The sequence below is a fragment of the Diplotaxodon limnothrissa genome, linkage group LG18 (assembly GCF_057381915.1).
Source record: "Diplotaxodon limnothrissa isolate DT_005_m linkage group LG18, D_limnothrissa_male_GT1.1, whole genome shotgun sequence".
Lineage (NCBI taxonomy): Eukaryota > Metazoa > Chordata > Actinopteri > Cichliformes > Cichlidae > Diplotaxodon > Diplotaxodon limnothrissa.
Genome location: NC_140613.1, coordinates 42,741,127 through 42,768,308, shown reverse-complemented (window position 1 = coordinate 42,768,308; position 27,182 = coordinate 42,741,127). Strand labels below are relative to the sequence as shown.

Sequence of the window (27,182 nt, the reverse complement as noted above, 5' to 3'; positions counted from 1 at the left end):
AGTACAGCAGCTGTTGGACCTTCTTGATGACCGCTGTGATGTTGTCTGTCCAGGAGATGTCAGCGGAGATGAGGACACCAAAGAACCAGAAGGTGTGGACCCTCTCCACACAGTTTTAGATTTGAGTGAGTTAGAATATAACTTAAAACTGGACTGAGATGCTTGTAAAGCTCCTGAGGCAGCAGCTACCTACCTATTTAGTGTCGAGCTTGGAAACTCCACCATGCTTAACAAACACAAGTACAGCTTTAAAGCTGATTACATTGATTACTTTCATTTTCATATTTCTGTGAATACACTTTTTTTTTTACAGTATTTCATAAAGCACTCAGTTGAATGAACAGTACAGATAGCGATTCACTAGTTATAATTACAAACCCTTTTAAAGATGCATCTTTAGTCCACATTCAATGAAGAGAAGTGTAACTGCATTTTGTCAAGGGTGGGTGAATTACGGTGGCCCTGAGAGGCCCAACGGACTACAACTTAAGAAAACACAAGCAATAAGAAAAACGCTGCAAAGTGCACAAAACACAACTGATATAGGAAAAAACAGATTTCCAATAGCACAAAGGAAGTGTTTCTGGGGAGACAATAACCAGATGGACCAGTTGCAGGAACCAAAACATTTGCGCTGGGAGACACATAAAAGAAGGGGAGGATCTATCGGTTTTGTGAGGAAAGAAAAGATGAGAGGTAAGTGTGTTAGCCTGACTATTAGCCTAAAAATCTGTCATCAGTATTATATGAATCATGATAAAACACACCTGCCATGTTTGGGTTCCTGCAACTGGTCCGTCGGCTTATTGTCTTTGTCACAGAAAAGAACATACCATTCAAATTATTGAGCAGGTATGGCAAATACCTTATTCTGAGACAGCCTTCATTGGCAGACAGTAGCAGAAGTCAAGAGCTGAGATGAATAATCAAGCGAAATACACATGACTTAAAGAGGCATACAGTTCCTCACCTCTCCCTCCCCTGGGCAGATCTGATCACAACCTGGTGCACCTTGTCCCTGTGTATGAGCCCTTAGTGCGCAGGGAGCCACCAGCCATCAGTGACTTTATCAGGTGGTATACCTGATAAAGTCACTGATTCAATTCCACAGATAAACTTTGACTATAAATTACACTAATTCATGTAACATGGTAGTGAAAAAACTTAAAACCCTTAACGCCGATAAGTTATTGTGATGGATTGGGTCTATGCAGGTCAGGCTTTGGGAAATACACCTCATGACTCTTAGAATCTAAAAGGTCATTCACCTGCGCAGGTAGCTTAAGTGCTTTACAATTCCAGCAGATTCTGATCGAATCAGGAATACATGGGCTGAAGACCTTGGTGTCCCTCTGTCTGAGGACCAATGGTCAAACTTGTCATGGCTAGACGGTCCTCACCGATCGTCTTGCCAATTTGTTGTGGTGTTTGTGTGTACTGTGTCGTGTTCTCCTCTCCATCCTGTGCATGTGTTTTTCTGCTGGAACATGTACTTCCGGAAGCCATGGCACGGAACGGCAGTTGACCGGAGGGGAGTGTCCTGAGCTAGAATCATCGCACCTGTGCAGAATTACCTTGCCAGCGCAGACCTATTTAACGGGGCGGTTGAGTCACAACCAACGCTGGAACGTTGAACTAAACCGGGTAGCGTAGTCATGATTAGCATACCCGGTTTGTGAAGGAGAAGGACGTTTTCGTTATTGAGCGTGTGTTTTTTCTCATCTGCCTCCAGGGTTCAGGGATTGGAGGAGGAGCCGGCACCAGGAGTTGTTGTGGATTATTACTGCACTGTCACCGTGAGGAGAGGTCGCCGTATCACTGCACTGCCCTTTTTGGATTATAGACTCGAACTGTTAACTCACATTTTCACTGTAAATAAATCCACTGTCATTCTGCAAGGAGTCTCGCACCTGAGTCCTTTAATCCAATTCACCATGACAAAACTGTTGGTCCAGCATTCAGAAAGGCTCAATAAATGCCAGATACAAACTAATCCAGTTTAAAGTCATTCACAGACTACTTTTTCTAAACTCAAACTTAACCAGACTGAGAGTCCTGTGTGATAGATGTAACGCTGATGAAGGTTCCCCTGCACATCTATTTTGGCACTGCCCAGTCTTGAATGCTTTTTGGTGCCAGATTTTTACAAGGTTTTCAAACCAATTTAGGAAAAAAGTACCACTTGATGGTACACTGGCTATACTTGGATCTTCTGCCTCAATTGTTCACAAGATTCAAGATCTCTGCTAGGGTGCAGACACACAGCTTGGCAGGTCCTGTGCTTTTGCCAAAAAAAACCCACCTAAAAAACATCTAAAACCCCCTGGATCTTGACATTAACTTGTCTTTTTGTTTTTATACATTTTTATATTCTGTGGAGTTCGACATGTCCAAGAAAGCTGGATAATTATACCACTTTCCCAGCCAAATGTAGTCAACATCTTTTGTTCACAAGATTCTTGGATTTTGGTCATGCTAGACCACCCCCAGGTAAACATGAACAATCAAATATACCACAACTGTCGCTGGAGATTCTGAAACTTGTTCTGATGCTACTTTTGGCTGGTGATATAGAACTAAATCCTGGACCTAATTCAAACATCAGTGATTTGGACTGGCTACAACTAATTAGCCTAGTTAGCCTATGGGCACAGCTATCTCTGCATTGCTTTCCACCTCAACTAACTGTGCTCCAACCACCGTCCCAGTTAGTAAGGCTACATCTGCAGCTAATAGTGTTTGCGCCCCTGTTGTCCGGGCCTCCACTTCTGCTGTTTGGGTTACCACCTCAGCTGCCTGAGCCTCCGCCTCAGTTGCCTGGGTTTCTGCCTCAGCTGCCTGGGCCTCCATTTCAGCTGCCTGGGTCTCCACCTCAGCTGCTCAGTCCTCCACCTTGGCTGCCTGGGTTTCAATCTCGGCTGCCTGGGTCTCCACCTCGGCTGCCTGGGCCCCCATCTCGGCTGCCTGGGCCCCCACCTGCTGTACCCAAACTACAGTCTCCGGTAAAGGGTTTCTCATCATTAAATGCTCATAGCATTGTCAACAAAAGGACAAGAAATCCTGCTATTAAAAGTTACAGAGGAACAAAGATCTGCAAGACATTTAAGCAGGCTAAAGTAATCTGGGACACTAAAAATAAACCAAAGGGGCTTCTATGTGGACACATTAACATTCGCAGTATGTTACCAAAGCATGAGCAGCTGGAGCATTTTCTAAGCAATTCCAATATTTCTATTTTGGGTATCTCTGAATCTTGGCTCACAAGTTCTTCTCCTGAGTCTGCGGTTGTCTTTCCAGAGTACACAGTATTCAGAAGGGATAGAATTGGAACAAGAGGAGGAGGAATACTTGTGCATGTAAAAAAACACCTGGATTGCTCTTTACTTACTTACTTACTTTACTCGAAGTAGAACATATTTCTGTTAAAATCACTCTTTCCACAGAAATGTCATTTACGTTGATCTGTTTATATCGCCCTCCTTCCGCAAAGAATATTTTTTATGAATAGCTACAGATATTACTTAAATATCATACTATAAATAATAAGTCTAATGAAATAATTGTAATGGGAGATTTTAATGTCAACTGGGACTGTGAAAAGGACATAAAAACACCCAAGGACATAATGGAGACTTTGAACTTTACTCAACACATTGAACAACCCACAAGAATAACGAGACTGTGGCGGAGGTGTGGTCCTGGGCGCGGCTGCAGGGGAGGAGTGGTGCAGTGGGCTCAATGGGGCGGTGCTGGAGATGCCGGTGAGAACAGCTGATGGCGATTTGGACTGATGATGGTTTCCTTCCCTTTTTATAGTGAGACGGAGAGGAGACTGAGGGAAATCAGCTGGGACCGACAGCTGTCAGACTGTGTTCAGTCATAACCTGGGAAAATTGTAAATAAATGTGGAACCTGGTGATAAAGACCTGTGTGTGTGTGTACCTGTGTATAGTGCATTTCACAGAGACACTCTAAAACTAAAATAGATGTCAATTATCCTTGGGTCAGAGGAACTTGGCCAGACATTCAATTAGATCTTCCAGCCTGGGTAGAGGAAACGCATCAAAGTCACACTGTGCATTTACCTTTCTGAAGTCATTGCAGAATTGGATGCTGTCATCTTTCTTCACCATCTTCTCAATAGGATTGCTCCTATCACTGGTTGAGGGCTCAATAACCCCCAACTCGAACATCAGAGCTACCCCCTTTTCCAAAACTTTTCCAATTTTTTTAATCCTGTACATTGTCTGCCTTTCAGGAAGATACCATGCTCCGTAAGGTTTGTCGCCCCAGGGTTCTCCTGAAAAAGATGTTGTGGAATAATGGCACGCAATTCTTCCTGCTGAGTTACAGAGAGATGGAAAGGTCAAGAGAAACAAAGTTAAGCCCAACACGTGTAGATTCCTCCTCAGCCATCCCGGGTTTTCCATTTATTTAGCAGATTGATCATCATCATCATCATCATCATCGTTTATTTGTATAGCACTTTAAGAACACACCAGGCAGACCAAAGTGCTGAACAACACAGATCAAAACAACTACCAAATTAAAAATACCATCAAATAAATAAGAAGGTGTCAGTTTCCTACAGAGTTAAAAGCCAGGGAATAAAAATAGGTTTTCAATCTGGACTTAAAGACCTGCACTGATAACGCTTGTCTAATATGGAGGGGAAGGTTATTCCAGAGCATCGTGTGGCTTCAGCAAATCAGATAAGTAGACAGGAGCCAGACCGTTTAAAGATTTAAAAACCAATAATAGGACTTTAAAGATCGAGCTGAGTCAAGTTAAGCCAAGCTAGGTAGGTGCAAGTGGAAAAGGGCTATTAGAGATCACAAAGTCTGATCGAAATTGAGGCCATTCAATTTCGGTGTAAAGACGTTAAACTACATATGTGAAGGTCTCATAATGGTTTGACCTCTGCTGATAATTACCCACACCTTTTTTCCACCCCTTGGCTCATGTGATGTGTTTCATAGTTGGTCAACGACCCTGGTAAAGACAACCCGCTCTGGGTTTTAAATACCTGGGACTCTCCAACGTTTAGTTTTAGATCTAACGAAGGTTCTCAGAGGAGAGGTGAAAGGTCTTCAAGGCACTTAGAGAATTCCAGCTGCTTTCTTTCAAAGCTCATCAGACTACCATGACGTGGATGACTGGGAACCCTTTTTTCTCATTCACTGTGTGCAGTCCCTCTGGAGTCATCCCTGTTGGAGCTTGTCAGTAGCAAAGGCCTGAAGGTACAAAAATGAATACTGAAGAGAGCTTAAAAACATTCCTGCTTGAATTTGAAGGCCGATTTAAGTCTATCCTTTCAGAGTTGCAGACTTAAACGCAGGCTTCCTGTGGCTCGTTGGTCTAGGCGTATGATTCTCGCTTTGGGTGCGAGAGGTCCCGGGTTCAAATCCCGGACGAGCCCCCTTAAATTCACAACCTCTTAGCTTCATGGAATTCTTTGGTAAGACACATTCCTTCTGGGGCATTGTAAATGTGTTGTGTGCCAAACCTTTCAATGTTATGTGTGACACCAATTTGTCTTTCTAAAATAACGTTTTTGATTTTGTGAAAAAGTCACTCTCATGACTCATTGAGTGATGCCATTGACTGCACAGTCCCTGCCATGCAATCTGTATATGTCACATTTTGAGATTGCCTTGGAAACCTTACTGGGCAGGTACTACAATATACCTATTACCAGGTACTATCACCTAATGGAAACTCTAAAGATCGAGCTGAGTCAAGTTAAGCCAAGCTAGGTAGGTGCAAGTGGAAAAGCGCTATTAGAGATTACAAAGTCTGATCGAAATTGAGGCCATTCAATTTCGGTGTAAAGACGTTAAACTACATATGTGAAGGTCTCATAATGGTTTGACTTCTGCTGATAATTACCCACACCTTTTTTCCACCCCTTGGCTCATGTGATGTGTTTCATAGTTGGTCAACGACCCTGGTAAAGACAACCCGCTCTGGGTTTTAAATACCTGGGACTCTCCAACGTTTAGTTTTAGATCTAACGAAGGTTCTCAGAGGAGAGGTGAAAGGTCTTCAATGCACTTAGAGAATTCCAGCTGCTTTCTTTCAAAGCTCATCAGACTACCATGACGTGGATGACTGGGAACCCTTTTTTCTCATTTACTGTGTGCAGTCCCTCTGGAGTCATCCCTGTTGGAGCTTGTCAGTAGCAAAGTCCTGAAAGTACAAAAAGGAATACTGAAGAGAGCTTAACACCATTCCTGCTTGAATTTGAAGGCCGATTTAAGTCTATCCTTTCAGAGTTGAAGAGTTAAGGACATGCTACCTGTGGATCGTTGTTCTAGGCGTATGATTCTCGCTTTGGGTGCGAGAGGTCCCGGGTTTAAATCCCGGACGAGCCCCCTTAAAATCACAGACTCTTACCTTCATGGAATTCTTTGGTAAGACACATTCCTTCTCGGGCATTTTAAATGTGTTGTGTGCCAAACCTTTCAATGTTATATGTTTCATAGTTGGTCAACGACCCTGGTAAAGACAACCCCCTCTGGGGTTTAAATACCTGGGACTCTCCAACATTTAGTTTTAGATCTAATGAAGGTTCTCAGAGGAGAGGTGAAAGGTCTTCAAGGCACTTAGAGAATTCCAGCTGCTTTCTTTCAAAGCTCATCACACTACCATGACGTGGATGACTGGGAACCCTTTTTTCTCATTCACTGTGTGCAGTCCCTCTGGAGTCATCCCTGTTGGAGCTTGTCAGTAGCAAAGGTCTGAAGATACAAAAATGAATACTGAAGAGAGCTTAAAAACATTCCTGCTTGAATTTGAAGGCCGATTTAAGTCTATCCTTTCAGAGTTGAAGAGTTAAGCACATGCTACCTGTGGCTCGTTGGTCTAGGCGTATGATTCTTGCTTTGGGTGCGAGAGGTCCCGGGTTCAAATCCCGGACGAGCCCCCTTAAAATCAGAAGCTCTAAGCTTCATGGAATTCTTTGCTAAGACATTCCTTCTGGGGCATTGTAAATGTGTTGTGTGCCAAACCTTTCAATGTGATGTCTGACACCAATTTGTCTTTCTAAAATAACGTTTTTGATTTTGTGAAAGAGTCACTCTCATGAGTCATTGAGTGATGCCATTGACTGCACAGTCCCTGCCACGCAATCTGTATATGTCACATTTTGAGATTGCCTTGGAAACCTTACTGGGCAGGTACTAAAAAAATACCTGTAACCAGGTACTATCACCTAATGGAAACTTTAAAGATCGAGCTGAGTCAAGTTAAGCCAAGCTAGGTAGGTGCAAGTGGAAAAGGGCTATTAGAGATCACAAAGTCTGATCGAAATTGAGGCCATTCAATTTCGGTGTAAAGACGTTAAACTACATATGTGAAGGTCTCATAATGGTTTCACCTCTGCTGATAATTACCCACACCTTTTTTCCACCCCTTGGCTCATGTGATGTGTTTCATAGTTGGTCAACGACCCTGGTAAAGACAACCCGCTCTGGGTTTTAAATACCTGGGACTCTCCAACGTTTAGTTTTAGATCTAACGAAGGTTCTCAGAGGAGAGGTGAAAGGTCTTCAAGGCACTTAGAGAATTCCAGCTGCTTTCTTTCAAAGCTCATCAGACTACCATGACGTGGATGACTGGGAACCCTTTTTTCTCATTCACTGTGTGCAGTCCCTCTGGAGTCATCCCTGTTGGAGCTTGTCAGTAGCAAAGGCCTGAAGGTACAAAAATGAATACTGAAGAGAGCTTAAAAACATTCCTGCTTGAATTTGAAGGCCGATTTAAGTCTATCCTTTCAGAGTTGCAGACTTAAACGCAGGCTTCCTGTGGCTCGTTGGTCTAGGCGTATGATTCTCGCTTAGGGTGCGAGAGGTCCCGGGTTCAAATCCCGGACGAGCCCCCTTAAAAGCAGAAGCTCTTAGCTTCATGGAATTCTTTGGTAAGACACATTCCTTCTGGGGCATTGTAAAAGTGTTGTGTGCCAAACCTTTCAATGTTATGTGTGACACCAATTTGTCTTTCTAAAATAACGTTTTTGATTTTGTGAAAGAGTCACTCTCATGACCCATTGAGTGATGCCATTGACTGCACAGTCCCTGCCATGCAATCTGTATATGTCACATTTTGAGATTGCCTTGGAAACCTTACTGGGCAGGTACTAAAATATACCTGTTACCAGGTACTATCACCTAATGGAAACTTTAAAGATCGAGCTGAGTCAAGTTAAGCCAAGCTAGGTAGGTGCAAGTGGAAAAGGGCTATTAGAGATCACAAAGTCTGATCGAAATTGAGGCCATTCAATTTCGGTGTAAAGACGTTAAACTACATATGTGAAGGTCTCATAATGGTTTCACCTGAAACCTCTGCTGATAATCACCCACGCCTTTTTTACACCCCTTGGCTCATGTGATGTGTTTCATAGTTGGTCAACGACCCTGGTAAAGACAACCCCCTCTGGGGTTTAAATACCTGGGACTCTCCAACGTTTAGTTTTAGATCTAACGAAGGTTCTCAGAGGAGAGGTGAAAGGTCTTCAAGGCACTTAGAGAATTCCAGCTGCTTTCTTTCAGAGCTCATCAGACTACCATGACGTGGATGACTGGGAACCCTTTTTTCTCATTCACTGTGTGCAGTCCCTCTGGAGTCATCCCTGTTGGAACTTGTCAGTAGCAAAGTCCTGAAGGTACAAAAATGAATACTGAAGAGAGCTTAAAAACATTCCTGCTTGAATTTGAAGGCCGATTTAAGTCTATCCTTTCAGAGTTGAAGAGTTAAGCACATGCTATCCGTGGCTCGTTGGTCTAGGCGTATGATTCTCGCTTCGGGTGCGAGAGGTCCCGGGTTCAAATCCCGGACGAGCCCCCTTAAAATCACAAGCTCTTAGCTTCATGGAATTCTTTGCAAAGACACATTCCTTCTGGGGCATTGTAAATGTGTTGTGTGCCAAACGACTCAATTTGTCTTTCTAAAATAACTTTTTTGATTTTGTGAAGGAGTCACTCTCATGACTCATTGAGTGATGCCATTGACTGCACAGTCCCTGCCACGCAATCTGTATATGTCACATTTTGAGATTGCCTTGGAAACCTTACTGGGCAGGTACTAAAAAAATACCTGTAACCAGGTACTATCACCTAATGGAAACTTTAAAGATCGAGCTGAGTCAAGTTAAGCCAAGCTAGGTAGGTGCAAGTGGAAAAGGGCTATTAGAGATCACAAAGTCTGATCGAAATTGAGGCCATTCAATTTCGGTGTAAAGACGTTAAACTACATATGTGAAGGTCTCATAATGGTTTGACCTCTGCTGATAATTACCCACACCTTTTTTCCACCCCTTGGCTCATGTGATGTGTTTCATAGTTGGTCAACGACCCTGGTAAAGACAACCCGCTCTGGGTTTTAAATACCTGGGACTCTCCAACGTTTAGTTTTAGATCTAACGAAGGTTCTCAGAGGAGAGGTGAAAGGTCTTCAAGGCACTTAGAGAATTCCAGCTGCTTTCTTTCAAAACTCATCAGACTACCATGACGTGGATGACTGGGAACCCTTTTTTCTCATTCACTGTGTGCAGTCCCTCTGGAGTCATCCCTGTTGGAGCTTGTCAGTAGCAAAGGCCTGAAGGTACAAAAATGAATACTGAAGAGAGCTTAACACCATTCCTGCTTGAATTTGAAGGCCGATATAAGTCTATCCTTTCAGAGTTGCAGACTTAAACGCAGGCCTCCTGTGGCTCGTTGGTCTAGGCGTATGATTCTCGCTTCGGGTGCGAGAGGTCCCGGGTTCAAATCCCGGACGAGCCCCCTTAAACTCACAAGCTCTTACCTTCATGGAATTCTTTGCAAAGACACATTCCTTCTGGGGCATTGTAAATGTGTTGGCTGCCAAACCTTTCAATGTGATGTGTGACACCAATTTGTCTTTCTAAAATAACGTTTTTGATTTTGTGAAAGAGTCACTCTCATGACTCATTGAGTGATGCCATTGACTGCACAGTCCCTGCCATGCAATCTGTATATGTCACATTTTGAGATTGCCTTGGAAACCTTACTGGGCAGGTACTACAATATACCTATTACCAGGTACTATCACCTAATGGAAACTCTAAAGATCGAGCTGAGTCAAGTTAAGCCAAGCTAGGTAGGTGCAAGTGGAAAAGCGCTATTAGAGATCACAAAGTCTGATCGAAATTGAGGCCATTCAATTTCGGTGTAAAGACGTTAAACTACATATGTGAAGGTCTCATAATGGTTTGACTTCTGCTGATAATTACCCACACCTTTTTTCCACCCCTTGGCTCATGTGATGTGTTTCATAGTTGGTCAACGACCCTGGTAAAGACAACCCGCTCTGGGTTTTAAATACCTGGGACTCTCCAACGTTTAGTTTTAGATCTAACGAAGGTTCTCAGAGGAGAGGTGAAAGGTCTTCAATGCACTTAGAGAATTCCAGCTGCTTTCTTTCAAAGCTCATCAGACTACCATGACGTGGATGACTGGGAACCCTTTTTTCTCATTTACTGTGTGCAGTCCCTCTGGAGTCATCCCTGTTGGAGCTTGTCAGTAGCAAAGTCCTGAAAGTACAAAAAGGAATACTGAAGAGAGCTTAACACCATTCCTGCTTGAATTTGAAGGCCGATTTAAGTCTATCCTTTCAGAGTTGAAGAGTTAAGGACATGCTACCTGTGGATCGTTGTTCTAGGCGTATGATTCTCGCTTTGGGTGCGAGAGGTCCCGGGTTTAAATCCCGGACGAGCCCCCTTAAAATCACAGACTCTTACCTTCATGGAATTCTTTGGTAAGACACATTCCTTCTCGGGCATTTTAAATGTGTTGTGTGCCAAACCTTTCAATGTTATATGTTTCATAGTTGGTCAACGACCCTGGTAAAGACAACCCCCTCTGGGGTTTAAATACCTGGGACTCTCCAACATTTAGTTTTAGATCTAATGAAGGTTCTCAGAGGAGAGGTGAAAGGTCTTCAAGGCACTTAGAGAATTCCAGCTGCTTTCTTTCAAAGCTCATCACACTACCATGACGTGGATGACTGGGAACCCTTTTTTCTCATTCACTGTGTGCAGTCCCTCTGGAGTCATCCCTGTTGGAGCTTGTCAGTAGCAAAGGTCTGAAGATACAAAAATGAATACTGAAGAGAGCTTAAAAACATTCCTGCTTGAATTTGAAGGCCGATTTAAGTCTATCCTTTCAGAGTTGAAGAGTTAAGCACATGCTACCTGTGGCTCGTTGGTCTAGGCGTATGATTCTTGCTTTGGGTGCGAGAGGTCCCGAGTTCAAATCCCGGACGAGCCCCCTTAAAATCAGAAGCTCTAAGCTTCATGGAATTCTTTGCTAAGACACATTCCTTCTGGGGCATTGTAAATGTGTTGTGTGCCAAACCTTTCAATGTGATGTCTGACACCAATTTGTCTTTCTAAAATAACGTTTTTGATTTTGTGAAAGAGTCACTCTCATGAGTCATTGAGTGATGCCATTGACTGCACAGTCCCTGCCACGCAATCTGTATATGTCACATTTTGAGATTGCCTTGGAAACCTTACTGGGCAGGTACTAAAAAAATACCTGTAACCAGGTACTATCACCTAATGGAAACTTTAAAGATCGAGCTGAGTCAAGTTAAGCCAAGCTAGGTAGGTGCAAGTGGAAAAGGGCTATTAGAGATCACAAAGTCTGATCGAAATTGAGGCCATTCAATTTCGGTGTAAAGACGTTAAACTACATATGTGAAGGTCTCATAATGGTTTCACCTCTGCTGATAATTACCCACACCTTTTTTCCACCCCTTGGCTCATGTGATGTGTTTCATAGTTGGTCAACGACCCTGGTAAAGACAACCCGCTCTGGGTTTTAAATACCTGGGACTCTCCAACGTTTAGTTTTAGATCTAACGAAGGTTCTCAGAGGAGAGGTGAAAGGTCTTCAAGGCACTTAGAGAATTCCAGCTGCTTTCTTTCAAAGCTCATCAGACTACCATGACGTGGATGACTGGGAACCCTTTTTTCTCATTCACTGTGTGCAGTCCCTCTGGAGTCATCCCTGTTGGAGCTTGTCAGTAGCAAAGGCCTGAAGGTACAAAAATGAATACTGAAGAGAGCTTAAAAACATTCCTGCTTGAATTTGAAGGCCGATTTAAGTCTATCCTTTCAGAGTTGCAGGCTTCCTGTGGCTCGTTGGTCTAGGCGTATGATTCTCGCTTAGGGTGCGAGAGGTCCCGGGTTCAAATCCCGGACGAGCCCCCTTAAAAGCAGAAGCTCTTACCTTCATGGAATTCTTTGGTAAGACACATTCCTTCTGGGGCATTGTAAAAGTGTTGTGTGCCAAACCTTTCAATGTTATGTGTGACACCAATTTGTCTTTCTAAAATAACGTTTTTGATTTTGTGAAAGAGTCACTCTCATGACCCATTGAGTGATGCCATTGACTGCACAGTCCCTGCCATGCAATCTGTATATGTCACATTTTGAGATTGCCTTGGAAACCTTACTGGGCAGGTACTAAAATATACCTGTTACCAGGTACTATCACCTAATGGAAACTTTAAAGATCGAGCTGAGTCAAGTTAAGCCAAGCTAGGTAGGTGCAAGTGGAAAAGGGCTATTAGAGATCACAAAGTCTGATCGAAATTGAGGCCATTCAATTTCGGTGTAAAGACGTTAAACTACATATGTGAAGGTCTCATAATGGTTTCACCTGAAACCTCTGCTGATAATCACCCACGCCTTTTTTACACCCCTTGGCTCATGTGATGTGTTTCATAGTTGGTCAACGACCCTGGTAAAGACAACCCCCTCTGGGGTTTAAATACCTGGGACTCTCCAACGTTTAGTTTTAGATCTAACGAAGGTTCTCAGAGGAGAGGTGAAAGGTCTTCAAGGCACTTAGAGAATTCCAGCTGCTTTCTTTCAGAGCTCATCAGACTACCATGACGTGGATGACTGGGAACCCTTTTTTCTCATTCACTGTGTGCAGTCCCTCTGGAGTCATCCCTGTTGGAACTTGTCAGTAGCAAAGTCCTGAAGGTACAAAAATGAATACTGAAGAGAGCTTAAAAACATTCCTGCTTGAATTTGAAGGCCGATTTAAGTCTATCCTTTCAGAGTTGAAGAGTTAAGCACATGCTATCTGTGGCTCGTTGGTCTAGGCGTATGATTCTCGCTTCGGGTGCGAGAGGTCCCGGGTTCAAATCCCGGACGAGCCCCCTTAAAATCACAAGCTCTTAGCTTCATGGAATTCTTTGCAAAGACACATTCCTTCTGGGGCATTGTAAATGTGTTGTGTGCCAAACGACTCAATTTGTCTTTCTAAAATAACTTTTTTGATTTTGTGAAGGAGTCACTCTCATGACTCATTGAGTGATGCCATTGACTGCACAGTCCCTGCCACGCAATCTGTATATGTCACATTTTGAGATTGCCTTGGAAACCTTACTGGGCAGGTACTAAAAAAATACCTGTAACCAGGTACTATCACCTAATGGAAACTTTAAAACAAACCCTAAATTCAATGGGAAGCCAATGCAAGGAAGCCAGAACTGCAGTGATGTGATCGAATTTCCTACTACCGGTTAAAAATCGTGCCGCCGCATTTTGCACTAACTGCAAGCGTGACAAGGTGCCCGACCGAACCCCTGGTTTGGATTTCTTCTCTCTGGCATCTGGATCTCATAAGTTGTTTGCTAAATGGCGAGGTCCATATACTGTGCTAGGAAAGCTGAGTTCAAAAAATTTGTTTTCAGCAGTAAGAGTACCTGCTGTCCTCGGCTGACCAATCTCTCCCTTGCGGCCCTGTTGTAACAGGCCAACTGTCACTGCTGCACTTTCTTGCCTCTTCACCAATTTGGTGTTTTGCTCCATTTTCTCCCTCATCTGAAAAACGTAGTTCAACATGCTTGTCAGTTCTTTCCTCGGCCTCACCCAGGATTCCATGTGTAGTGAAAGATTTGACTGAAGCTGCTTGAAACTTTTTCACCAGCTGAGCAGCTTCCTGCGTTGACTTTGGAGCCCTTTCTTTCACCCACACCTGGAGTTCTGGAGTCAACGAGCAATAAAACTGCTCAACGATATGGCAACCTGCTCCTTGGTTTTTTTTTTTGGATCCATTTGCCATACAGGTCCTTCAGTCGTTTCTAAACCTGTTTTGGACTTTCACTGAGCTGGATGTCAGGCTCCCGAAACACACATAGTGTTTAAAAATGACTGATAGTTGTACCATATTCAACACAAGTTAAAAAAATACCCAGAAAATTCTGATTTTTTGGAACTGAGATGTTCAATAACCCTTATTGGGTTATTATTAAATTCATGTTTCTTTTTCCTTTACCATGTTGTTTATGATATATTTTTATTAAATATTTATTATAGATTTTTTGTATCACATTTGATACAACTTTTTTTTGGCAACTTTTGTTCATTTTAGACAAAAAAAAGAGTTTTGTTGATAACATTTTGAAACGATGGCAAGTATTAATCATATTGATGAGATAGAGGTCTCAGAAACTCACGTAGCAAATATGATACCAAGTCATATCACATCATATGACCAAGATCTGGGAAATGGACTTAAATTTTTATTCAGTGTGACCTGAAATGAGGGACTGAGACCAAAAAATCAATAGCTCAGACTATTATAGGACCAGAAGTATTTTTGCAACCATACATTAGAGACTTCATTTTACAGATGGAGAAGCTGCAGCCATCTGTGATACTGTCTATGGTGATAAAAATCAATGCAGTCAAAATAAATGCATACGACGAGTAAGTATGTACAGTACTGTCCGAATATCCTTGTCCACCCTTCATTTCTTTATGTTTTGCTTCTAAGAATCAAGACTTTCTTTCATTTTTCAAAGTGAGCAATACTTTATCTTGCTTTTTGAGGACCTTTCAGTGTTGTTGGGGTTTTTTTGTTTTATGTTGTTTTGTTTGTGTTTTTATATCGGCTGCTTTTTCACTCCATTTCATTCCATTCATCAACCAATGAACCATCAACCAAGGAGGTTTAAACAGAAAGCAAGCCTTTTTATTGAGCTGATGGAAATATTACAGACAAAGGAGAAAGTTCAAAACATCAATAGGAACTAGCAAAAACCTGAACTGTGAATGACACTATGAAAACAGGAGCAGAGAGACATGAAGGAGGTTATTAGGAACTTGACAGATGCATAAGGAGAATGCAACAGATCATGTGACAGAACAGAAAGGGAGACAGGGACAACATGGTAAACAGAAAGTGGTGTGATGCCAGGAGCATTTCTACTCTCTCCAGCGGCTGCTCGCCACATCTGGAGTTCCTGAGCATTAAGTGCCGCCCTTTCTATCTGCCCCGTGAGTTCACCTCGGTCATCGCCACGGCGGTCTACATCCCACCCCAAGCGGACACAGGTATGGCTTTGTCCGAATTACATGATGTGCTGAGCTCGCTTCAAAACAAGGACCCGGGCGCAGCCCTCATTGTAGCAGGAGACTTTAACAAAGCGAACCTCAGACAAGTCATGCCAAACTTTTACCAGCATGTCTCGTGTCCAACGAGAGGGGATCGGATTTTGGATCACTGCTACATGCCATACAAGCAGGGCTACAAAGCTGTCTCACACCCGGCTTTTGGGAAGTCTGACCACAACGCCATCTTCCTCATTCCCCAGTATAAACAAAGCATACGGAGGGAAGAAGTAACCACGAGGGAGGTAAAACGGTGGACTGCCCAATCAGAAGCTATGCTACAGGACGCATTCAACGACGTAGACTGGGACATGTTCAGAGCATGCGCAGTCGACATCAACGAGTTTACGGAAGTAGCAGTATGCTTCGTCAATATGCTAGCGGAGGAGATTATCCCCACTGCGAGAGCCACCACATTCCCAAACCAGAAACCGTGGATGGACAGATCGATCCGCACTGCAGTAAACGCCAGGACCGCCTCCTACAACGCGGGTCTCGCCACTGGCGATATGAGCGCCTACAAAGCGGCCTCATACGGCGTGCGGCGCGCGGTGAGAGATGCCAAACGCAGGTACCGGGAACGTGTGGAGTCCCACTTCCACCAGGGCGACACACGGAGTATGTGGCACGGACTACGCACCATTACGGACTACAAAGCCAGGGACAGTGCGCCGATCAACGCCGACTCTGCATTCACCAACGAGCTGAATCGGTTCTACGCCCGTTTCGAGGTTAGCCAGGCGGCTAATGCTATCTACCGCCTGACTACCGAGGACAGTGACGTCATCAGCGAGAGACCGGTGACCAGCATCGCGGAGCATGACGTCCGAGCGGCACTGAGGAGAGTGAACACAAGGAAAGCGGCGGGGCCAGACGGCATCACCGGCCGTCTGCTGCGCTGCTGTGCTGACCAGCTAGCAGGTGTGTTCACTTACATCTTCAACGAGTCCCTGGCGAAGTCTGTGGTCCCCACATGCTTCAAAAGATCCACCATCATCCCTGTGCCCAAGAACAGCAAACCCTCATCCCTGAACGATTACCGGTCAGTTGCACTGACCTCGGTAGTAATGAAGGTGTTTGAGAGGCTGCTGAAGAACATCATCTCCTCCTCCATCCCAGACACCACAGATCCGCTGCAGTTCGCCTACAGATCCAACAGATCCACAGAGGATGCCATCGCCCACGTCCTACACACCACTCTCAGCCACGTGGACAAGAAACAGGGTAACTATGTGCGAATGCTGTTTTTTGATTACAGTTCAGCGTTTAACACAATAGTGCCCTGCAGACTGTTCACAAAGCTGAGGGATCTGGGACTTAACAGCCGTCTGTGTGCATGGGTGTTGGACTTCCTCACTGGCAGAACTCAGGTGGTGAGGGTGGGCAGGTGCTTCTCCAACAGCATCACCATCAACACAGGAGCACCTCAGGGATGTGTCCTCTCGCCACTGCTCTACTCCCTCTACACTTCAGACTGTGTGGCCACCCATGGCTCCAACACCATTGTGAAGTTTGCTGACGACACAGTGGTGTTGGGTGCCATCTCCAACAACGATGAGACGGCCTACATGGATGAAGTGAAGAATCTTGCATGGTGGTGCCAGGACAACCACCTCCAGCTGAACGTCAGCAAGACCAAGGAGCTGGTGGTGGACTTCAGAAGGGGTCAGCACAGAGACTACAAGCCCATTATCATCAATGGAGCTCCAGTGGAGAGGGTGCAGTCCTTCAAGTATCTTGGTGTCCACATCTCCTCAGACCTGACATGGGCTGCCCACATTCAGGTCCAGACCAAAAAGGCTAGGCAGCGCCTGTATCACCTACGACAACTGAGGAAGTTCAGGGTCTCTCCAAAGATCCTCAGGATTTTCTATACAGGCGCTGTGGAGAGCATCCTCACACAGAACATCACATCCTGGTATGGGAACAGCTGTGTGAAGGACCAAAAAGCTCTCCAGAGAGTGATCCGTACAGCAGAACGCTGCTGCAGGATTGCTCTCCCCCCGCTTCAGGACACCTACACCAGGAGATGCCGGACTAGAGCAGCGCAGATACTGAAGGACCCGTCCCATCCTGGCAACAAACTGTTCCAACTTCTGCAATCTGGTAGAAGGTTCCGCATCTTCCGGGCAAGGACAGAGAGACTCAAGAGGAGCTTCTATCCCCAAGCCATCCGTGCCCTAAACACACACACCCGCCCTCTCACATCATCTATAATTGACTGAGACAGGACTCTTCCAGACACTAAACCAAGGCACAATGTACATTTCAATTCCTTTAATTTTAAATATGTTTATATTGTCTATCCTGTAAAATAGTCAGATGTCTATTCATATTAATGTACAGAATTCACCTGCTTGCTGCTACTACTGCACATTCACCCAGTGTATATACTATATGTAGATATATATATAGATATATATATATATCTATATATGGATAGCGTAGTGGTTAAACTACACGCCTTTGGAACAGAGGATCGCAAGTTCGATTCCTGCCTGGGGCGTCTGTATCCAGTAAGGGTCCTAAGGCTAGACCCCCTATGCTAAGCAAGCCTACCGCAGACATGAGCGAGACAGATAAATATGAAGGCATGCCGGCTCGGACGTCGCCCGGATCAACAAGGTCCGCGTCAGGTGTTGAGGAACCAGGGCACCCTGACGAAAAGTGGGCTACTGGAACAAGAAGGCATCGGTGGGCAAGGGACGAAAACAGGGCGTTGTTGGAATGCTACTACGCAAGTAACCCCGGCGGAAGGGGCTACATGAATAGGATGAGGGACCTATGGATTCTTCGATACCCAACATCCACAATGACGGCGAAACAACTAGTAGCTCAGTGTTCCAACATTCGAAAGAAGGGACTGCTCTCACAGCTAGAGATTGACGAGGTACAACACAAATGCTACGGCAAGGAGGAGTCAGGACGCCAGGTCAGGGGGGAGATATCATCACCCCCACCCGAGATTGGGTACATAGCCCCAAGTGCGATAGGAGAAGGATCGTTGAGTGCGAGAGGAGCTGACCTGAAAAATAGGATCATGGCCAAGCTTGAAACCTGGATCCCCCATAGCTGGTTACCAAGATTACGTGAAGTACCCTCAGAAGGTCTGCTAGATGATGTTAATGCAGCACTACGGGCAATACCTACAACCACGATTACCGACACTAACAAGCTGATCTACAATACCGCAGCAGTGATCAGTGAGATGCTTGGCTACAAGTTGAACAGCCACAAGGGGCAGTACCCTCCATGGAGAAGGAGGCTAGAGGGCAAGATCAAAGTAGCACGGAGGGAGGTTAGCCAACTAACGGAGTTGCAGAAAGGTGCGACAAATAAGGTGCCTAAGAAATACAGCAAGCTGTCCATACCTGAGGCCTTGGAAACTGCCAAGCAAAGACTCACAGCCTTGGCCAGCCGCTTGAGGAGGTACACCAGAGAGATAGAAGGCAGGAGAATAAACCAGCTGTTCTCCACAGAACCAGCAAAGGTGTACTCTCAGTGGCAAGGGAACAATAAGAGAACAGCACCACCAAGGCTGGAGACGGAGCAATACTGGAAGAGCATATGGGAGAAGGATGCAACCCATAACGGCAATGCTCAGTGGCTAGTGGATCTGAGGGCAGACCACAGCGACCTCCCTGAACAGGGTCCAGTAACCATCACAGTGGCAGATATCCAAGAAAGGGTCTCCAGTATGAAGAGTTGGACAGCACCAGGGCCCGACATGGTTCACGCCTACTGGCTGAAGAAGCTGACTGCACTCCACGAGCGTCTGGCAGCACAAATGAACCAGCTGCTAGTTAACGAGAGACACCCGGAATGGCTAACTGAAGGCCGGACGGTCCTGGACCCCAAGAAGGGACCGGTCCCCTCCAATAACCTGCCTCAGTACTACATGGAAGCTCCTGTCAGGCATCATATCGGCTAAGATGAACAGGCACATGGGTCAATACATGAGTGGGACACAGAAAGGAATTGGCAAGAATACCAGAGGTGCAAAACACCAGCTACTGGTAGACAGAACAATCAGCCGAGACTGCAAGACCAGACTGACCAACCTGTGCACTGCCTGGATTGATTACAAGAAGGCCTATGACTCAATGCCCCACAGCTGGATACTGGAATGCCTAGAATTGTACAAGATCAATGGGACCCTAAGAGCCTTCATCAGGAACTCAATGGGGATGTGGCGTACAACACTAGAGGCCAACTCCAAGCCCATAGCACAAGTTACCATCAAGTGCGGGATCTACCAAGGAGATGCTCTGTCCCCACTGCTGTTCTGCATAGGCCTGAACCCCCTCAGTGAGATCATTAACAAGACTGGCTACGGATACCGACTACGGAACGGAGCAGTTGTCAGCCACCTCCTGTACATGGATGACATCAAGCTGTATGCCAAGAGTGAACGAGACATCGATTCACTGATCCACACTACCAGGCTATACAGCAATGACATTGGAATGTCGTTCGGACTGGAGAAGTGTAGTTGGATGGTAACAAAGAGAGGGAAGGTAGTCAGAACTGAGGGGATTGAACTACCAGAAGGCAACATTGCAGACATAGAGGACAGTTACAAGTACCTGGGGATCCCGCAGGCAAATGGGAACCATGAAGAGGCCGCTAGAAAGGCTGCAACCACCAAGTACCTGCAGAGGGTCAGGCAAGTCCTGAGGAGTCAGCTGAATGGTAAGAACAAGATCCGGGCCATCAACACGTACGCCCTGCCCGTGATCAGGTACCCTGCTGGGGTAATAGGCTGGCCAAAGGAGGAGATAGAAGCCACTGACATAAAGACAAGAAAGCTCCTTACCATGCATGGAGGGTTTCACCCCAAGTCCAGCACCCTGAGGCTGTACGCTAAGCGGAAGGAAGGGGGCCGGGGACTGGTGAGTGTCAGCACCACAGTCCAGGATGAGACAAGGAACATCCAAGAATACATTGGGAAGATGGCCCCAACTGACCGAGTGCTCAGTGAATACCTCAGGCAGCAGAAACCCAAGAAAGAGGAGGGAGACGAGGAACCATCATGGAAGGACAGGCCCCTGCACGGTATGTACCACCGGCAGATAGAGGAGGTGGCTGATATCCAGAAATCCTACCAGTGGCTGGACAAAGCTGGACTGAAAGACAGCACAGAGGCACTAATCATGGCAGCACAAGAACAAGCTCTGAATACAAGATCCATAGAGGCTGGGGTCTATCACACCAGGCAAGACCCCAGGTGCAGGCTGTGTAAAGATGCCCCAGAGACAATCCAGCACATAACAGCAGGGTGCAAGATGCTAGCAGGCAAGGCATACATGGAACGCCATAACCAAGTGGCCGGCATAGTGTACAGGAACATCTGTGCCGAGTATAACCTAGAAGTCCCGAGGTCAAAATGGGAGATGCCCCCAAGGGTGGTGGAGAATGACCGAGCTAAGATCCTGTGGGACTTCCAGATACAGACGGACAAAATGGTGGTGGCTAACCAACCGGACATAGTGGTGGTAGACAAACAGAAGAAGACGGCCGTAGTGATCGATGTAGCGGTTCCGAATGACAGCAATATCAGGAAGAAGGAACACGAGAAGCTGGAGAAATACCAAGGGCTCAGAGAAGAGCTCGAGAGGATGTGGAGGGTGAAGGTAACGGTGGTCCCCGTGGTAATCGGAGCACTGGGTGCGGTGACTCCCAAGCTAGGCGAGTGGCTCCAGCAGATCCCGGGAATAACATCGGAGATCTCTGTCCAGAAGAGCGCAGTCCTGGGAACAGCTAAGATACTGCGCAGGACCCTCAAGCTCCCAGGCCTCTGGTAGAGGACCCGAGCTTGAAGGATAAACCGCCCGCAGGGGCGTGCTGGGTGTTTTATGGAATGCCCTTTAGGAAAATATTATATATATATATTCCAACCAAAGTCTGAATATATAGAATGAAACTTGAATATATAGAATGATCTTTTGAATATATAGAATGAAGCTTGAATATATAGTCAAGTCAAGTTTATTTATAGAGCACATTTAAAAACAACCAAGGCTGACCAAAGTGCTGTACAGTAAATACAGATAAAATACAATAGAACACAATTTCGTAATAACACCTCGCTGATAAAAATAAAATAAAAATATATAAAACAAATAAATTAAACCTTTCTAAAAGCCAATGAAAAGAGGTGAGTTTTAAGAGCGGTTTTAAAAGTTTCTAGGCTTTTGGAGAGTCTGACGTGAGGAGGTAAACTGTTCCACAGTCTGGGTGCAGCCACAGCAAACGCCCTCTCTCCCTTTGTCTTTAATTTATACCTGGGAACATCTAAAAGCATCAGGTCGGCTGACCTCAAAGATCTCCTGGGGCGATAAGTACTAAGGAGTTCTGACAGGTAAGAAGGTGCAGTGCCATTTAAAACCTTAAAAGCCAGCAATAAGATTTTAAAATCAATCCTAAAGGCAACTGGGAGCCAGTGGAGAGAGCAGAGAACCGGAGTGATGTGGTCTCTTTTTTTTGAACCGGTCAACAGGCGAGCGGCAGCGTTCTGCACCAGTTGAAGGCGATGTAGACAGGAACGATCTAGGCCAGCATAGAGGGAATTGCAGTAGTCTAGCCGTGAAGTAATAAAAGCATGGACCACTCTTTCTAGATCGTTCCTGCAAAGGTAAGACTTGACTTTGGCTAAAATCCGCAAATGATAAAAAGATCCCTTAACTACAGAGCTGATTTGTTTATCAAGTTTAAAAGCATTGTCAAAAATAACACCAAGACTCTTAATGGAAGAAGTGCAATCGGAGGTTAGGGGTCCCAAAAAGTCAAGAGAGAAGTTGGGATCTTTAGGAAGCCCAAACACAATGACTTCAGTTTTGCTTTCATTAAGGTGTAAGAAGTTAAGAGTCATCCAAGTCTTAATGTCAGACAAGCAGGAGAGTAGCGGCTGCAAAGAAACATTGCAGTTCAACCTCAGAGGGAGGTAGATCTGAATATCATCGGCAAAGATGTGGAAGGACACATTATGTTTACGGAGCACATCACCCAGAGGGAGCAAGTACAGAATAAACAACAGGGGGCCTAGTATGGACCCCTGAGGTACGCCACAGGTTAAAGGAGCTCTGGGAGATGACAGTTCACCAAGGTGAACAGAAAAACTCCTATTATTCAAATAGGACTGGAAAAACTTTAAGACAGTGCCCTTTAAACCGACACAATGTTGAAGGCGGGATAGCAGTATGTTGTGATCAACAGTGTCGAAGGCTGCTGTCAGGTCCAGGGTTACTAAGACAGCAGCACAACCAGAGTCAACAGTTAAAAGCAAATCATTAAAAACTCTCAGAAGGGCGGTTTCTGTGCTATGCCGAGCTCTAAAACCAGACTGGAACTTCTCATAGAGATTGTTGTTGTCAAGAAATAGCTGGAGCTGCGTGAGGGCGGCTCGTTCCAGTACTTTGGACAGAAAAGGGAGGTTGGAAATGGGCCTATAGTTAGAGAGTAGGGATGGATCTAGATTAGGCTTTTTAAGGAGAGGTTGAACAACAGCGTGCTTGAAGGGTGTTGGAAAACAACCAGAACTGAGGCAGGCATTGATCAGGACCAGAAGGAAAGGTCCGACTGAGTCCAGAACCTGCTTCAGAAGCCGAGAGGGGATAGCATCGGTGGAACAGTTGGTAGTCTTAACCTTGCAGACTATTTCATGCAGCTGAGAGAGAGAGATTGGTTCGAACTGATTAAAGGCAGAATGGCACAAAGACAAAACACAGGGATTGGAAGGTGAAGATGGAATGACAGACTGCAGGGAGGAAATCTTGTTTACAAAGAACTTTAGAAAGTCATTACAGAGGGTGGCAGAAGGTGTGAGGCTGGTGGATGTGTAAGGATTTACAATGGAATTTAAAACACGAAACAGAGTCTGAGGTTTATGGACACTACTGCTAACCAGGTTTGATATGTAGGAGGACTTGGCCTCTTTAGCAGCTTTCTGATAGGTTGAAAGAGAGTCTCTGAGGATATTAAAAGAAATGTGCAGCTTGTCCTTTTTCCATTTTCTCTCAGCACACCTACAGGTGCGCCTGAGAGCACGAACAGAGTCTGTAATCCAGGGTTCAGCGTGAGCTTTGGGACGGAGTGTTTTTAGGGGAGCGATGAGGTCCAAAATAGAAGTACATGTTGAGTTGAAAAGAGCAGTTAAATCTTCTGCACACAAGGAATCAATCCAGTCCACCGTGGAGAGCTCAGAGTTGCTAAAAGCAGCAGAAAACTGAGATGGTACATGGGTATTGATGATCCGGTGACGGCGTGAAGGAGGTTTAACTGCAGCATCAGAACAATGTGCAGTGGCAGAAAATAGAACAGGAAAATGATCGGAGATACACGCACTCTCACAAATTTCAGAGATGTGGATACCCAAGCCGTGAGACATGACAAGGTCCAAAGTGTGACCCTTCTCATGTGTGGAGCCAGACACACACTGAGTAAGGTTGAAGGAATCCAACAGTGAAACAAAGTCTCTAACCAGGGGTTTAGATGGACAGCACACATGAATATTCAGGTCACCAACAATAAGAAAATGATCGAAATCTACTGAAAGCCCTGAAAGGAATTCCCCAAACTCACTGATAAAGTCCTTGTTAAATTTGGGAGGACGATATACCACTGCAATCAGTAACGGAGTGGATGAGTTTAGTTTAAAAAGCTGTAGTTCAAAGCTGGAAAAAGAGGAAAAAGAAATCTGATGGCAGTCATAAACAGATTTAAAAACACAGGCGAGGCCTCCGCCTTTGCCAGAGGACCTGGGAGTGTTTAAAAAACAACAGCCTGGAGGAAGAAGCTCAGAGAAAGCCACAGTCTCACCAGCGCGTAACGAGGTCTCCGTCAGGAACATAAAATCCAAGTCGTAAGAAGAGAAAAAATCCTTGAGCAGAAACGTCTTATTGGAGAGGGATCGAGTGTTGATCAAAGCCATAGATAAGGTGAGATCAGTAGCTGTCATCGGGGTTGATATGCGGGTGAGTGGGCGTAGGTTAGAGTTTGTAGCACCAAATCTGCGGATCCGTGGCTGTAGGAGAGCCGATGACCGAGGACCCGGAACGGAAACAGCGAGCGACGGACCCGGAGAGTCACGCAGGAAGGGAGCAAACACCAGGCGTGGGCCGGAGATGGCAGAGAGTCGCCTACCAGAGGAGAACGCCGCCGCCGGCATGGCGAGGAGTGAGCCAGATGACCGAGGGAGGCGCGGGCCAAGAAGCGGGCCTACCGGTAAAGCCGGAGCAACAGCAGGCGGAGTTTGAGAGACGGTTTTCACCCAGGGTCCTCTGGGCTGGAGTGAGCCCCTCACCGCAGCAGAGTAGCAGAAACCCATCTGAGCGAGGGGAGGATCAGCCAGGCAGGAGAGTGATAGAAATGCCTTTGTGCGAGCCAGGAGACCACTTCGCTTCCCTCGTCTTCTCCAACGTTTTTTCCGGTGTAGCTTGGGAGGGAGGAACCAGGTGCGACGTAGGTAAGGTGGAATACCATCGAACAGTGGAGGCACACCGCTTGTTTGTCCATCAAAGACAGAGGACAAAGGCGCTGACACTGCTGAGTCTCGAATAATAAAGAGAGTTTGCCGGTCATAAGTCCGGAGCGAGTTGATTTCCACAGTTAAGGCAAAGAACAGCAAACAAAAAACCAAAAAACAGGAGGAGGAGTGACGGCGAGCCGAACATACTGGCGCCATCTTGTCCAGGTTCCATTCCTGATATAGAATGAAACTTGAATATATAGAATGATCTTTTGAATATATAGAATGATCTTTTGAATATATAGAATGAAACTTGAATATATAGAATGATCTTTTGAATATATAGAATGATCTTTTGAATATATAGAATGAAACTTGAATATATAGAATGATCTTTTGAATATATAGAATGAAACTTGAATATATAGAATGATCTTTTGAATATATAGAATGAAGCTTGAATATATAGAATGATCTTTTGAATATATAGAATGATCTTTTGAATATATAGAATGATCTTTTGAATATATAGAATGAAGCTTGAATATATAGAATGATCTTTTGAATATATAGAATGAAACTTGAATATATAGAATGATCTTTTGAATATATAGAATGTATGAACCTCTTTTTTAGAGATGATGTGTTTCTGAATTCTCTGCAAAATGGCATCAGCTGAACAATTTCAGTACTTTTTAGAGCTTGACAACTGTTTTGCGACAGCTGTTCAAATTGCAAATTTCCATAGTCCACTAGTTGTATCCTGTGGTTGTAGAGTGTTCCAACATTTACTGACAACATTTGAGATATGACCATCCAACTAAACCCCAAGTCTCGCATGTCAGTCAGCTGAGTAGCTGGTATGTTGTACCTAAAAGAGAAACAAAAGAAGAAATATGTTAACTTATTTCTTGCATTCATTATCTTGTTTGCCATCTCTTGACTCTTTCAAGTGCCATACACATTATGAATGAATTTGTTTCCATTTTTATCACTTACCTTGACCTTCCTCTTTGAGATGTAGAATGATATAATGAGCCCATAACATGTGCTTCAGCTTCTGCTCGAAGTGTTAGCTCAGTTGACATCTCCATCAGTGATTGATAAATTCCCTCAAGAAGTGTGCATAATCTTCTCCCAGAAACATTTTGTTGAACATTATTCATGAGCACTAGAAATGTTGCAATAATGAAAACGTGTTCTTCAAGGTGACGTAGTATAAATTAAAATTATTTCTACCATTTGCAGTTTGAACAGCTGTCGCAAAACAGTTGTCAAGCTCTAAAAAGTACTGAAATAGTTCAGCTGATGCCATTTTGTAAAGGCAGAGAATTCAGAAACACATCATCTCTAAAAATGAGGTTCATACATTCTATATATTCAAGTTTCATTCTATATATTCAAGTTTCATTCTATATATTCAAGTTTCATTCTATATATTCAAAAGATCATTCTATATATTCAAGTTTCATTCTATATATTCAAAAGATCATTCTATATATTCAAGTTTCATTCTATATTTTCAAAAGATCATTCTATATATTCAGACTTTGGTTGGAATATATATATAATATTTTCCTAAAGGGCATTCCATAATATATATATATATAATGTTTTTCCTCTACACCCCCCCCCCCCCCCCCCCCCCCCCAATTTTTTTGCACATGTCGAGGAGCGTGTCAGGCTACATTTCACTGTGTGTTATACTTGTATAACTATGCATGTGACAAATAAAGAACCTTGAACCTTGAACCTTGAACATAAACACAGGAAGGTGATAGGGGAAGTGGAGACAGCTGAGAACAAAGTAGAGATAAATCAGGAGTAACGAGACATGAGAAGCAAAAGAGAAAATAACACATGACACGAGGGAGTATGCAATAAAAACAAGAATCATCAGAACACTGGGATGAGAACTAAGACACACTACAGTTTTTTTTTATTGGTTTGGTGCAGTTTTCACAAGCAATTGGTACATTTTCAAAACTCTTAGTACTTATATCACAACAGATCATCAAAAGTGCACCTTTTTCAAACATTTCAGCATATTTTCAATTGTGTTAGTACAATACACATAATGACAAAATATCATTTTCACTACACAAAATAAGTGTTTCATCTAAATAAATGTTTCGTTCACAGTTACTGCCTTTCATAATGTTGTCACTATAAAATTTTTGATTTGCATCTCTTATTATTCAGTTTAATACATTTTTCTGTCATTTAATTCAACCGATCTTAATGTTTAATCAATGAATCATTCATTATGTCCATGGATTTTCAACT

General features: G+C 44.4%; 7 non-coding genes across 7 annotated transcripts; all 7 read left to right on the top strand.

The window, feature by feature from the left end:
* The first annotated feature begins 5,347 nt into the window (after window positions 1–5,347).
* Window positions 5,348–5,419, top strand: trnap-ugg (transfer RNA proline (anticodon UGG)). The gene has a single exon. It is a non-coding gene; the product is annotated as a tRNA-Pro (tRNA).
* A 1,434-nt stretch (window positions 5,420–6,853) lies between these two features.
* Window positions 6,854–6,925, top strand: trnap-ugg (transfer RNA proline (anticodon UGG)). Its single transcript has one exon. It is a non-coding gene; the product is annotated as a tRNA-Pro (tRNA).
* Window positions 6,926–7,807: 882 nt separating this feature from the next.
* On the top strand, window positions 7,808–7,879 carry trnap-agg (transfer RNA proline (anticodon AGG)). The gene has a single exon. It is a non-coding gene; the product is annotated as a tRNA-Pro (tRNA).
* An 890-nt stretch (window positions 7,880–8,769) lies between these two features.
* trnap-cgg (transfer RNA proline (anticodon CGG)) lies at window positions 8,770–8,841 on the top strand. The gene has a single exon. It is a non-coding gene; the product is annotated as a tRNA-Pro (tRNA).
* Window positions 8,842–9,707: 866 nt separating this feature from the next.
* Window positions 9,708–9,779, top strand: trnap-cgg (transfer RNA proline (anticodon CGG)). Its single transcript has one exon. It is a non-coding gene; the product is annotated as a tRNA-Pro (tRNA).
* Window positions 9,780–12,157: 2,378 nt separating this feature from the next.
* trnap-agg (transfer RNA proline (anticodon AGG)) lies at window positions 12,158–12,229 on the top strand. The gene has a single exon. It is a non-coding gene; the product is annotated as a tRNA-Pro (tRNA).
* Window positions 12,230–13,119: 890 nt separating this feature from the next.
* trnap-cgg (transfer RNA proline (anticodon CGG)) lies at window positions 13,120–13,191 on the top strand. Its single transcript has one exon. It is a non-coding gene; the product is annotated as a tRNA-Pro (tRNA).
* The last annotated feature ends 13,991 nt before the right edge of the window (window positions 13,192–27,182 follow it).